At 48.2% G+C, this 14,516-nt stretch overlaps 1 protein-coding gene across 1 annotated transcript in view; it reads right to left on the minus strand.

Moving 5' to 3' along the window:
* The window catches only part of esrrb (estrogen-related receptor beta), a 58,957-nt gene extending 49,520 nt beyond the window's left edge, over positions 1 to 9,437 (minus strand). Inside the window, exon 1 of the mRNA XM_063223958.1 lies at positions 9,370 to 9,437. The gene's annotated coding sequence lies outside the window, so the exon portion shown is untranslated. The remainder of the gene's footprint in view (positions 1 to 9,369) is intronic.
* Positions 9,438 to 14,516: the final 5,079 nt, after the last annotated feature.

Raw genomic sequence — 14,516 nt, forward strand, 5'->3', positions numbered from 1 at the left:
TTCCCACGCGTTTTCAGGGCCAGCGCCAATGCCCTTTTATTTTCGACCCATTATTCACTCTCCTCGATCCATGCTATCGAAGCCACCTCAACTGGACGACGCACACCCCCTGCCCGTTTTCTCCACGGGCCAACACTGCTATAGCGTCATCGTGCAACTGCCTTCAGACCCGCCGTGTCGGTGGCGACCGCGTCGCTACACCCCTCCCCCTCTTTCCTCCCCACCCTATCCCCCATCCAGTTGGCAACTGTCGACTGCTCCCTCTCTCCCTCCCCATCACCCGTCCGACATGGGTCCGCTCCCGCTGGAGCGCCACCGGGTTCCATTTGCCCGGACCAAACATGCGTCAGATCGCAGGCGGCTCCGTTAGCGACCGCGTCGCTACTCCCCCTCCCCCCCTCCACCTCCCCCGGCCGAGGCAGCCCTCGGTCGTCTCCCTCCGGTTGGCCCCGCGCCAGCTGCTCCCTCCCCACCCAACTTTCCCTCAACCTCCCCGGAGTGCTCGTGCCGGATCTACGCGCGTCAGCAAGACGCGACTCAGAAGCGGGTTATCTCCAGGCGGCTCCACATCGACAGCTCGATGCATAGGAGTGCCCGTGCCTGGTGCCCGCATCCACCACCATTCATACCACAGGCAGTTTTGCATACAGCGCCGCGTGCGCACGGAGGCTACTCGAGCCGCCGCTCGGACCGAATATGACTTCACAGCTAGTCCTCACCAACCTCACCGCTATTGCGCTCGTAACGACTCGCCACCCCCAGACTACTCAATGCTGCAGTGGCTTACATTCTTAGTACCTAATGTGTTTCACCCCTTTTTTGCTATCGGCACGTTAAGATTAAGTCACATTACAGATTAAGCGGGTAAACGCTCGGCCGTCAACATGTGTCTCACGTAATTCATAGGCTATTCGTAAGAGCCGTTGGTAGTCTGCGCATTATAGCATCACAGACACACCATGCATGGTATTTAAAGCCTGACATTTTGTTTTGCCATGCAAACTGAGCTTAGGCTGTATCCGTCTTAAATTCCGCGGTTCACATTCGTCACCCCACAGATATAGACATGTTGCGGAAGCACGTATGAACCCTTTGGGCCCTGTGCCACAGCTCAGGCCATTGTTTCCCAGACTGCGCCAAGCGTATCCAAGCGCAACGGTTCCCCGCAGCGCCGAACCCTAACCACATAATTTTGTTATTCAAACATTTACCCGCCGTTACGGCACCCACCCAAAACAGCCCAGCGCGCATAGGCGATTTATGCACGGGTAATGGTTAAACATGCCTCAGAACACTCGCTTGGATCATATTGCAACATCTCCCTGTACTCGCCTAGTTACCACGTGAACCCTTTAACGGGTTACCTCTTTGGATGCACAAATTATTTTATTATATTGCATTTGGCAGACGCTTTATAACCAAATCGACTTTCAAAAGAGCATTCTTCATCCATTGATTCGGTCATTCATTCATTCTGAATTCTCTCCCTCAAAGAAACTCCTGGCGCAATTCAAAGAGGTTACCGCATTCGCATTTATTTAGAACTACATAGGATTGTCGTCTGTCTGCCCGGGCCAATTGCACAGCGTGTCTCCTGGTCACAAACAACGGTCGATTGTCCATCAGCCCTGCAATGCGCTCGCCCGACGTTTGGCTCATTCACAACTCCTTAGACGCATGTAGCTAATACCTGCCTTTCCGAGATTATCCTTGACACCAGTTGGACAGCCACCGTTGCTGCGTCTATTTTCAGACGCTCAATTGGCGCATACATTCATACAGTCGCTGCTTTATTTTCTGTTCGTCTCGTTATTGTGGCGCGCATCGGATTGCCATCCATTTGACAGGGCCACTAGCTCTTCTTTAGGTCACCTCGCTGGGAACCCTGCACGATTAATGTCGTTCCGTAATGAAATTTGACAGGTCTAAATTAACATCTGCTCTGTATTTCCTGCTCGTCTGTAATTTGTCCAGTTCCTTGCGTGCTAGTACAGGCACGCCTACCTATCCACCTGAATCTCATTCCCTCAATTATCAACGCAGTATTTATTCGCACATATTTCGCGGGCGCGGGTATCGTCCGAGCTCTCAGTTGGAGCCCCACGCATCAGATTTTATCTATATCAGGTTTCCGCTCGGCAGTAATTCAGCACCACGGCCAGCGACCTTGCCCAACACGCTAATTTTGCTATTCGCTTTTAACTCCAGCGACCCCGTAAAGCACCTTTCACGACTTCTCGAGTGCAGTGGTCCAGCGACCCCGTTAAGCACTTTCATGATCGCTTCGCCGCGCGGACGACCACGAGAAGCCCGTTCTCCAGCGAGAACGAAGATGTATGCATAGGCTACTGAATTCTAATTTCAGATAGCGCACTTATGAAGTCCATCACCCACCCAAGGCACTCGCCATCTGGTTTAGCTCAGTCACAACTCCTCATGATAACGTAACTATTACCTGAATTCTGAGATTATCAGTAGCCACCTCCGAATGGGCAACCACTGTGCCTCGAACAGCCCTAGCCACGCGCATGGATATTTCGATTGCCAGCACCATGGACAGCGCTGTAACCACAGCTTCGCTGAATTCACTGCACACACGCACGCCCAACTAGGCCTGTGTCTGTCTTCAACGTTTTCTTTTAGTAGCCTAACCCCGTATCCCTTTCCGACACTAGAATCAGCTCCATGTCCAGCGACATTGGCTCATGAGCCTGCCTCCTTTTTCTGTTTCGCCACCCATCATTTTCAGACACCAGAGTCGAGTCCATGCCCAACGGCCGACGGCCCATTTCTGTTTTACTCCTCACCCTCGCAGTTTTACCATCAGATCTCGTTCACCTATCTGCTATTGTCTAACGGGTTCGCATACCCTCATAGATGTTTACCAGGGAAGCGGAACGCCTTACAGGCCTACACACGTTCTCGCTACAGTCACTCATTCTTTTCCAAACCAGTTGGTTACGCTCCCATAGCTGGCGTGCCGCATAGGTTAATATCTCGTTCAGCCTGCATTCGCGCTTACCACGTGACAGTGACAGACTCGCAGCCACCACAGCTACTATCTAACATGGCCAATCAGGGCAGCATTTAAAACGTCCCGCTGCTTTTCTGAGCGCTTGTGCGCCATGTGTGCGAACCTCGCAGGTATAGGCTATTTGTCTCGGGCATTAGCTCTCACTCGCATTGGCCCTTATCGGATCGTCACCGTTTCACCACGCTGCGTTACGTAGCCTATTATCATTATTATTCTTGTAATTATTTGTTTTGGTTATTTAGGCCTGTTTATTTTTAAGCTTGGCCCTCGGTCCTCTAGTCAGCTGCGCACTACTTCGCTTTTTTGGGAGGTAAACGGACCTCGTCTTGAGTGCATCGTCTGGCATAGTTGGTTGGTCTCAGCATCTTTGGGATCTCATCCCGCATGAGCTCCGTTTAAAGCATCCCAGGACCGAGGCCAGCTAACATGCCAAACATGCATATACTATACGTAAACTGTACACCAAGCACTCAAGGACAAACTCGTGAAATGTTGTTTATATATAAACGTAGTTCTGGAGGAAGTCCGAGAGTGATTGACAGCTGTCATTACTTGCTCCCGCCTTCGCGCATATTTAAATCCCTCCTTCCCTCTCTCGCCTGTCATGCGCGAAGGCTTTCCGAATTGTCCCACCACCTCCCCATACTCCTCCATTTCACTGGAACACCCAGTTACACTTCCTCTATACTACACATAGGGGGGAAGCGGATCTCATCCCGCATGAGCTCCGTTTAAAGCATCCCAGGACCGAGGCCAGCTAACATGCCAAACATGCATATACTATACGTAAACTGTACACCAAGCACTCAAGGACAAACTCGTGAACTAGTTAACTGTAGTTCACATCAGTCAATAATTTACAACGGGGTGGGGATCCTATGTCTCGGCCCGGGATATAATTTTAATGTTATGCAGCTTCACATGAAACATGAAAAATGATTTTGTAAAGGAATCTTAGAAATTAAATGTTCAATACAATTAAGTTATATTCAGGTTACCTATACATGTAGAAGGTGGGTTCTGTTAAAGGTGGCTGCCTTCAATATAGACCTAAAGTGCCAGGGGAATCCTGGTTTGTGTTCACAGTACGTCCCTCAGAGTACTTTTACGGCCCTTGGAGGACTTTGAAGTGGCCCCTCGAGTGAAAAAGGTTCCCCACCCCTGATTTCCAAGCGTGTCTAAACAATATACAGCAGACAGAGAAGGTGGCAGACAGACAGATGGCAAGGCAATAGACTGACAAAATAGAAGATGGCATTAAGACAACACACACACACACCCAAGCGGCCACTAGATAGTAGATGTGTGTCAGCATAATTGTAAACCATACACTGATTTGAAAGAGGCTGACTGTAAAAGCAATGGTTGTAAAATTATTAACAAAGTGTTAGGTTAGATAGATAGATAGATAGACAGGCTTTTATCATCCCCAAGGGGAAATTTGTTCTCACCACCAGCTAAAACAAAACCCGAAAGCACTAGTTAGATGTTTACAGACAGTATATTATTATTACTATTATTATTATTATTATTATTATCATTATTATTATTATTATTATTATTATTATTATTATTATTATTAACAGCTTACAGGGAAGTCTCATCTCTGTGCTACAGCCAAGCACGTGGGTGATATTTCTATTTTTAAAAACTCCTGTTATGTTCAATGTTTAAAAAAAAAAATTCAATTAGAACACTGACCTATTTCTTACGTCTGCACTTGTGTTCTCATTACATTACATTACAGTACATTTAGCAGACGATGAAAGCGACTTACAAGGAGGAAATACCAGCAAGAACAGGGTAAGGGGTCTGCGCAGAGTACTGTACAGCAGTATAAAATTAATTAGTAACAACATTTAGATGATTAACAAAGACTATAGATCCAGTGTACAGTTGCAACACTGACAGCATTGTCCAACATAACATTCTCTGTTAGTTACAGTGCAATGTAGCCACCACCAGTTGGGTCCAGTCTTCCTGTCCGGGGGGTTAAAGGTCCAGTTCCTGCTGCACGGCTACGGCAGGCTCTACTGGATCCACCAGCGCAAGCACCGGGTTGATGATTGGACCTACGCCAAATACTGTCTACTTATGCCAATTCCATTGTCAACTATGTTATCATTAAATCGTTAAATATGAATTCCTCTCTCTGAGTCTTAATGGCTGAAGTATATATACAGGGGTTGGACAAAATATCTGAGACACCTGTCATTTTAGTGTGGGAAGTTTCATGGCTCAATTTCAAACAGCCTGTTGGCCAATCTTCATTAATGGCACATTGCACCAGTAAAGTGAAGTGTGAAGGTTCAATTAGCAGGGTAAGAGCGCAGTTTTGCTCAAAATTTTGCAATGCACACAACATTATGGGTGGCATGTCAGAGTTCAAAAATGAGAAGTTATTGGTACGTGTGTAACTGTTGCTCCTGTCTCTGTCCCTTTGTCATACAGTTCCTTTCGGTCCTCCGGCCCCCCCCTCCTCTCTCTCCCTCCCTCCTTCGGCCACACTGTACAGTTCTTCTTTGCTCCTCCGCGCCCCCTCCCCTCCTCTCTCTCTCCCTCCCTCGGCCATACTGTACAGTTCTTCTCTGGTCCTCCCCCCCCCCCCTCCACCCCCCCTTCTCTCCCTCGGCCATACTGTACAGTTCTTCTCTGGTCCTCCCCCCCCCCTCCTCTCTCTCCCTCGGCCATACTGTACAGTTCTTCTCTGGTACCCCCCCCCCCCCCCACACCCCCCCTTCTCTCCCTCGGCCATAATGTACAGTTCTTCTCTGGTCCTCCCCCCCCCCCTCTCTCCCCTCGGCCATACTGTACAGTTCTTCTCTGGTCCTCCGCCCCCGCCCCCCCCCCCCCCTCCCCCTCCTCTCTCTCCCTCCCTCGGCCATACTGTACAGTTCTTCTCTGGTCCTCCGCCCTCCCCCCTCTCTCCCTCGGCCATACTGTACAGTTCTTCTCTGGTCCTCCGCCCCCCCCCCCTCCTCCACTCCCCCTTCTCTCCCTCGGCCATACTGTACAGTTCTTCTCTGGTCCTCCGCTCCCCTCCTCTTGGTACCTGTCTGAGCTCATCATCCATGCAGTGTAGAAGGCCACACCAATTCCTTAAGTGCTCTCACACCTTATTTAGACACTAGTTTTCCTTTACATTAATGCAGTAATGTATTTCATGCCAACAACCTTCAAATCCCCCTTCTGAAGTGAGTCTGTGGGATGGGTTAATAACCCTAACCATCTCTTCTTCTGCTATTGTGGTCAGGTGTGAAACATATCTAAAAGTAGCTTGTAGTCCTATAGTAATGTTATTCTTTAGCATGAACAAATACATATCTGGGAATAATATGTAATGTGATGCGCTAAAACGCGATGCTAAGATGCACAGTGCACCATAAGATGTCCCCCTCTTCATAACCAGACAATGGTCACATTTACATGGTGTTTTTAATTCTGAATCAATAATTCTGAATTAAAATTATTCTCCGTAGAGTTTACATGAAGCACTTTCATTTAATTTTGAAAAAACAGCCGAAAGCATTTCGATTTGACAGAGGCTGAGTCTGGTGTTTATGCCATCATCGCGTAGCAACGTAGCATGCGTAGCATGCGTAGCAACAAGGATGCGTAGAACGACCGGAATTGTTGTGCTGGAGTATACATCACAAAGCACAACATTTCGGACGCGTTATCTCTCATCCAATTGCAGTGTGTCTGAAATGTTGTGCTAATAAACTCATATTTGGAATCTTTCATTGTGTGTGGACCATTATTTTTCCTACAGAACCTGTAGCCTACGTATGGGTGGGATGTGCACGACGGCACATTCTTTCTGTTTTCGGATTTAAAGTAGCAAACTAGTCAGGCAGTCACAGGGGCACCTCTAGAAAATGGTAGGCCCCCTGAAAGAAAATAATCTCAGTTCGTCCCCAACCCCAATCATGGCATGCCTCAGCATCGTCCTCTGTGAGTCTTTGGCCCCCCCTAAATCATCCTGATGCACACACACACACACACACACACACACACACACACACACACACACACACACACACACACACACACACACACACACACACACACCCCTGTGGTGGCGCCCCTGCCTATGGAGGACGAACCTGGAGGACACGAAGACCTACAGCACACACACACACACACACACACACACACACACACACACACACACACACACACACACACACACACACACACACACACACACACACACACACACACACACACACACGCACGCATGCACACACACGCACGCACACGCACACACAGACAGACACACACACACACCCAGGCATGCATTTTCCATTCCTGGTGCTGGGCAGACATCATCAACCTCTAACAAACACACATGCAACCAGTCGTCTCACAATCACACACACACACACACACACACATACACGCATTTGCGCACAAAGTCACTCACACACAAATGGGCAGACACATACGTATATATACACACACACACGCAAAGGTACTACATGCACGTACACAAAAAGTCACATATGCACGTGCGCAAGCATATACACACACAAAGTCACTGTCACTCTCACACACACACACACACACACACACACACACACACACACACACACACACACACACACACACACACACACACACACACACACACACACACACAGGAGGACACGGAGACCTACAGAAAGAATGCAGTGGCGGCACCATCAACCCCCACCACAAACACACACACACACAAAGTCATTCACACACACACACACACACACACACACACACACACACACACACACACACACACACACACACACACACACACAGTCACACACACACACAAACACAAACACAAAAACGAACACCTACACACACGCACACGCACACAGAGTCTCTCTCTCACACACACACACACACACACACACACACACACACACACACACACACACACACACACACACACACACACACACACACACACCCCTGCTAATGGACCAGAGTTTATTTTTAAACACACTGCTGTCACATTGCAGACATGATGCCAAGGTTACCTTTGCAAGAGGAAAACACCGAGCAACTATGTTTAGTGGATATTGCTATACTCTGCAGTAAGGAGAGAGAGAGAGAGAGAGAGAGAGAGAGAGAGAGAGAGAGAGAGAGAGAGAGAGAGAGAGAGAGAGAGATGCAATGCATGGAATGAATGAGAAAGAGAGTGTGTGTGTGTGTGTGTGTGTGAGAGAGAGAGAGAGAGAGAGAGAGAGAGAGAGAGAGAGAGAGAGGCACTGCATGATATGAATGAGAGAGAGAGAGAGAGAGAGAGAGAGAGAGAGAGAGAGAGAGAGAGAGATGACATGATGTGTGTGTGTGTGTGTGTGTGTGTGTGTGTGTGTGTGTGTGTGTGTGTGAGAGAGAGAGAGAGAGAGAGAGAGAGAGAGAGAGAGAGAGAGAGAGAGAGATGACATGGTGTTTGTGTGTGTGTGAGAGAGAGAGACAGCGAGAGAGAGAGAGAGAGAGAGAGAGAGAGAGAGAGAGAGAGAGAGAGAGAGAAAGAGAGAGAGAGAGAGAAAGAAAGTGAGAGAGAGAGAGAGAGAGTATCATACTGTTGGCTAAAGTGTATGTATAGGCCTATCTATGGCTTCTTTCCTTTAGTTTTTGTGATTCCTCTAATGATTTGTATGACTGCTTCGGCAATATGGATGTCTTATTCGGCATGCTAATAAAGCACTATTGAATTGAACTGAATTGAGAGAGAGGGGGAGAGAGACAGAGGGCTCACCTGAATGTAGTGTAATGTAGTGTAATGTAGTGTAATGTAATGTCATGTAACGGGAGTGTTGTGCAGAGCTCACCAGAAGTGCGAGGGGTCCAGAGTCTAATGTAATGTAATAAGTGTAACGTAACGTAATGTAATAAGTGTAATGTAATGTAATGTAATGTAATAGGTATAGTGCAGTGATTCTCAAACTTTCTCAGGCCGAGGACCACTTTGTCCCACCAAAAATGTTCAGGGACCACCTGTCAACTGAATTGACAAGTGCCAATTCGACATCGCTAAATTTGATGCAGATCACTTCGTTTTTATTTACATTTACAAGCCTGTCTTATTATGGTGAACATATGACTTCAGACATGTTTGGCTTTGTAATAATGTTACAAATATAACCTTCTGCTAGTGTGTCTTGGACAAGTAGAAATCCCCTCGCGGACCACCTGAGCTCTGTCGCGGACCACCAGTGGTCCCCGGACCACACTTTGAGAATCACTGGTATAGTGTAATGTATTGTTTAGTGTAATGTAGTGTAACGAAATAGGTGCTGTGCAGAGCTAACCAGAATATAATGTAATGGGTGCTGTGCTGAGCTCACCAGAAGTGCGAGGGGTCCAGCGAGGCCAGGGGGCTGAGTAGCCGGCCCAGAGTGTGGGACAGGGACTTCCTGTTGGGACAGGAAGTGCATTGAGATAAGACCAGAGCAAAAATCATAGAGGTAGAAAATAACACTAGAGAGGACACAGCAATTTGCGACAGCACTGGGAAATGGCAGCTGGAGCTTCCCAACTTCCGTAGGTAGTGTAGGTACCTTCAGGCAATGCAAGTCAATGGAGAACACGCCCAGCCCTGTCAAGAAATGAACTAAAACTGTGTAAATACAAAGTAACACTTTAATCAAAGACCAGATTTGAAATGTCAGGCTACATATCTACTGAAATCATATGAGTCGATAAAATACATTTAAAAATCAAATAATATATTTTATGACTTCAACTATTGTCCTTGTATAGTGTGTTGATGGACATTTTCACATGATTAAGCCATTTTTGACAGAGGTGAGCCTCGTTCTCCGTTAATTTCCATTTCTCTGATCTACCTCCAGATAGCTACAGACTGCCGTAAAAGGAGGGGCGGGGTCCTCTCTAGTGTTATTTTCTACCTCTATGGCAAAAATACTGAATCAAACCAAGATATCGCAAAACACGCCCACTCAATGCAAAAGCGTGTGCTCAAATTGGGTGTCCTAAGGGGGCGTTGTCCCCCACCTCTTCTTCTCTTTTTGAGGTGTTTGCGCAAGAGGTGCGCTACCGCCATCTACAGCGCTAAGGGGACTTCATTGATTCTCAACCTCAGGACTCCGAAGGTCTCCTAACCTAAGGTCTCCTAAAGGGGCGTTCACCCGACATAAAGTGGATACCGGAAAGGAAACAAAATGACGCTTCTTGTTAGATCCACTTTCTTTGGTGTTCACTCACGGAACTAGCTACTAGACACAACTGGCTAACCCTTATCCTACCTAAGTGCAAAATGAATGGGTGTCAATGGAGTTTTCTACCATTATAATTTTTGTGATTTTTTATAATTTTTTGTCCTGAAATATTAATATTAAGTTCAAAGCTAGAAATAATAAGACCCCATTTCAGTAGCGTTTCGATTATTTTGCGCCACTAGATTATTATATACTGGGTCACAAAGCTCAATTTTTATGGGGCCAAACCCATAAACATTAGCGGGATGCTAGCGAGTACAGGTTGAAATCTTCTAACCTGCTGTAAAACTACACACCTGAACGATTTGTCAATACAGCCTATTGTTAAACAACAGTCATAGTGCTTACCAGGAATGTTTTGGGACAGTAGCTTCCTTTTGGGACAGGAAATGCATTTAGAACATTGGTTATCATTGCATTACAATAATACAGTATTTATCCTCTCTGAACATTACTACTATTATTTTATATATCCCAGTGGGACCGGGACTTCCTGTTGGGAAAAGAAGTGCATTTAGATAAGACCAGACGTTAAGCACAGACACACGGCTTACAAATACACCAAACTTTTTATTCCACTACTACTATGCTACTAACTACTACTGCTGCTAATCTGTCAAACCATCCCGTTGTCTTTTCTCATTTATGTGGTTCAGGAAGAGGTTGTGTGTGTGTGTGTGTGTGTGTGTGTGTGTGTGTGTGTGTGTGTGTGTGTGTGTGTGTGTGTGTGTGTGTGTGTGTGTGTGTGTGTGTGTGTGTGTGCTTGTGCGCATGCGTGCGTGCGTGCATGCGTCTGTGTATGTGTTTAAGGAAATAGATTTAGATAAGACCAGACAGCACATGTAAGCACAATCAGACACTCAGCGTACAAATACCCCAAACCCACACACAAATACACACACACCCAATGACAACAGACCGGCCCGTTGACGGGCTTATTCACTCTTTGCCAAAAACACTCAACTCAAGTGCATCATACCAACATTGCTATGAGAGACAATGCAGAGAGTCTGAAGTAACTGATCATTTGCATTTTGGTGGACTTGAGGCTAGAACAGAGGCTATGCGCTCAATGGTTAAACACAGACACATAGCTGACAAACCCCCCCGCCCCATCCACCTACCCACAAATGCAAACACACACACACACACACACACACACACACACACACACACACACACACACACACACACACACACACACACACACACACACACACACACACACACACACACACACAAGACCTTTTACTCTCTGACTACTAAATACACACACACACAGCCTTCTACTCCCTTGGTTACTGTTGCTAATCAAGCTGTCAGTCCATCCCGCTGTCTATACTCATTTAGTTCAGTTGCCTGTTTTTGATACTGTGTGCGTGTGTGTGTGTGTGTGTGTGTGTGTGTGTGTGTGTGTGTGTGTGTGTGCGTGCGTGCGTGTGTGTGCGTGTGTGTGCGTGTGTGTGTGTGTGTGTGTGCGTGCGTGTGCGTGTGTGTGTGCAGGGAAGCCAACAGGGCGGACATAATGGGCCACTTGTCACAGGCCCAGGGAGAGAGAGGGCCCAGAATTGAGTCCTCAATACAACACATGAGAAACAGACAGAGTCAGACTAAGACAGTGACAGAAACAGAGACAGACAAATGAAGACAGAGGAAACAGAGAGACAGACTGACAGAGAGTGAGAGTGAGCGCGCGCGAGAGAGCGACAGACAGACATGCTAAGACAAAGAAAAACAGAGACAGACTAACAGAGCGTGAGAGGCAGCGAGAGCGAGAGAGAAAGAGAGCAACAGACAGACAAACTAAGACAAAGAAGAAGAGAGCAAGAGATTGGCTAAGACGGAGGAACAGGGAGATAGAGAGCCCTGAGTAGGTGATCGAGGAGCAGACACTAACCTCTGAACCCTGTGGAGGAGGAGAGGAGAAGAGAGAAGAGAAGAGGACATAAGATGAGAGGAGAGGAGAGGAGAGAGGGGAGGAGAGGAGAGGAGAGGAGAGGAGAGGAGAGGAGAGGAGAGGAGAAGAGAGGAGAAGAGAGGAGAGGATAGGAGAGGGCAGGAGAAGAGAGGAGAGGAGCGGGCAGGAGAGGAGAGGAGAGAAGAGGAGCGGGCAGGAGAGGAGAGGAGAGAAGAGGAGAGGAGATTTTTTATTTTTAACACATCGTTTATTGTGAAACCTTCACTATTTAACATCACAGAGGAGAGGAGAGGAAAGGAGAGGAGAGGTGAGGACAAGAGAGGAGAGGAGAGGAGAGGAGAGGAGAGGAGAGGAGAGGAGAGGAGAGGAGAGGAGAGGAGAGGAGAGGAGAGAAGAGAGGAGAGGAGAGACCAAGTAGAGTCTAGCAGAGGAGAGGAGAAGAGAGGCGAGGGGAGGAGAGGGAGGAGAGGGGAGGCAAGAGTACTGGAGAGGGGAGTACCAAGGCACTAAGCTAAAAGAGGAGTAGGGACACTTGATGTGGAGAGATGAGGAGAGGGATAGAATAGGACAGAGACGGGACAGAGACAGAGAGAGACAGAGAGAGAGATACAGAGAGAGAGAGAGAGAGAGAGAGAGAGAGAGAGAGAGAGAGAGAGAGAGAGAGAGAGAGAGAGAGAGAGAGAGAGATACAGAGAGATACAGAGAGATACAGAGAGAAAGAGAGCAGACTGGTATTCCCATTCAGAATACCACTGAACTCCGTGGCCCTACGCTAAGGGAGGATAGAGACAGGGGAAAAGAGAAAGTGGAGAAGAGAAGAGAAGAGAAGAGAAGAGAAGAGAAGAGAAGAGAAGAGGAGAGGAGAGGAGATGAGATGAGATGAGAGGAGAGGAGAGGAGAGGAGAGGAGAGGAGAGGAGGAGAAGAGAGGACAGAAGAGAAGAGAAGAGAAAGGAGAGAAGCACCAAGGCCCTAAGCTAAGAGAGGAACCTATGGTAGAGGTAGAGGGGGACCTATGGTAACCGGGGAGAGATGAGGAGAGCCGGGGTGGGGTGGGGCGGGGTGCTGGTGGGGGTATGCTCGTGAGTCTGTAGAGCTTAGAGGAAGCGGCTCTTGTGGCCCTGGCAGGTAAGGTAGGAGGAAAGGGGAGAGGAGAGGAGAGGAGAGGATGAGGAGAGGAGAGAAGAGAAGAGAAGAGAGGAGAAGAGAGGAGAGGAGAAGAGAGGAAGAGAGGAGAGGAGAGGAGAGGAGAGAGAGAAGAGAGAGGAGAGAGGAGAGGAGAGGAGAGGAGAGGAGAGGAGAAGAGAAGAGAGGAGAGGAGAGGAGAGGAGAGGAGAGGAGAGGAGAGGAGAGAAGAGGGGAGGAGCACCAAGTAACTGTGGAGAGATGAGGAGAGCCGGGAGGAGGTGGGAGGTGGAGGTGGGGCAGCCTAGCGGAAGCGGCTCCGGAGGAGAGCACCAAGTAGCTGGGGAGAGATGAGGAGAGCAGGAGCGAGGTGGGGGGTGGGGGGTGGGGCAGCCTAGCGGATGCGGCTCCGGAGGAGAGCACCAAGTAGCTGGGGACACATGAGGAGAGCCGGGAGGAGGAGGTGGGAGGTGAGGAGGTGGGGTAGGGGAGCCCATCGGAAGCGACTCCGGCGGCCCTGGCAGGTAATGTATTCTAAAAAACCAAATTAGCGATCGGCAGCCGAGGCTGATCCCATCTGGATTGGTTGGGGAGCGTAGCATCGCTACGGTTACCGTGTGATACAATCACCATGAAGACAGCCACAATCAGATTAACCCACGCAGTACTGAGAACACTCCCAGACCAGAGAGCTTTTTACTTAAGGCATGGTAATGCAATTACTCCCTTCTCTTCTCTTTTGCTCAAAATGTAATAGAATCACAGACGCAAGAGGGGGAAACACACCAAACAGACAAACAGACAGCCAAACACAAACACACGCACACACACACACACACACATAGGCACACACACACAGGCACGCGTGCACGTACACACACACAGGCATGTGTGCACGTACACACACACACACACACAGTCACGTATGCACGTACACACACACACACACACACACAGGCGCACATGCACGTACACGCACATGCACAAACACACACACACAGGCATGCACAAACACACGCGCAAACACACACACACACACACAGTCACACACACACACACACACACACACACACACACACACACACACACACACACACACACACACACACACACACACACACACAGACCCTCACACTCACACACACACACACACACACACACACACACACACACACACACACACACACACACACACACACACACACACACAC

The sequence above is a fragment of the Engraulis encrasicolus genome, chromosome 19 (assembly GCF_034702125.1).
Source record: "Engraulis encrasicolus isolate BLACKSEA-1 chromosome 19, IST_EnEncr_1.0, whole genome shotgun sequence".
NCBI lineage: Eukaryota > Metazoa > Chordata > Actinopteri > Clupeiformes > Engraulidae > Engraulis > Engraulis encrasicolus.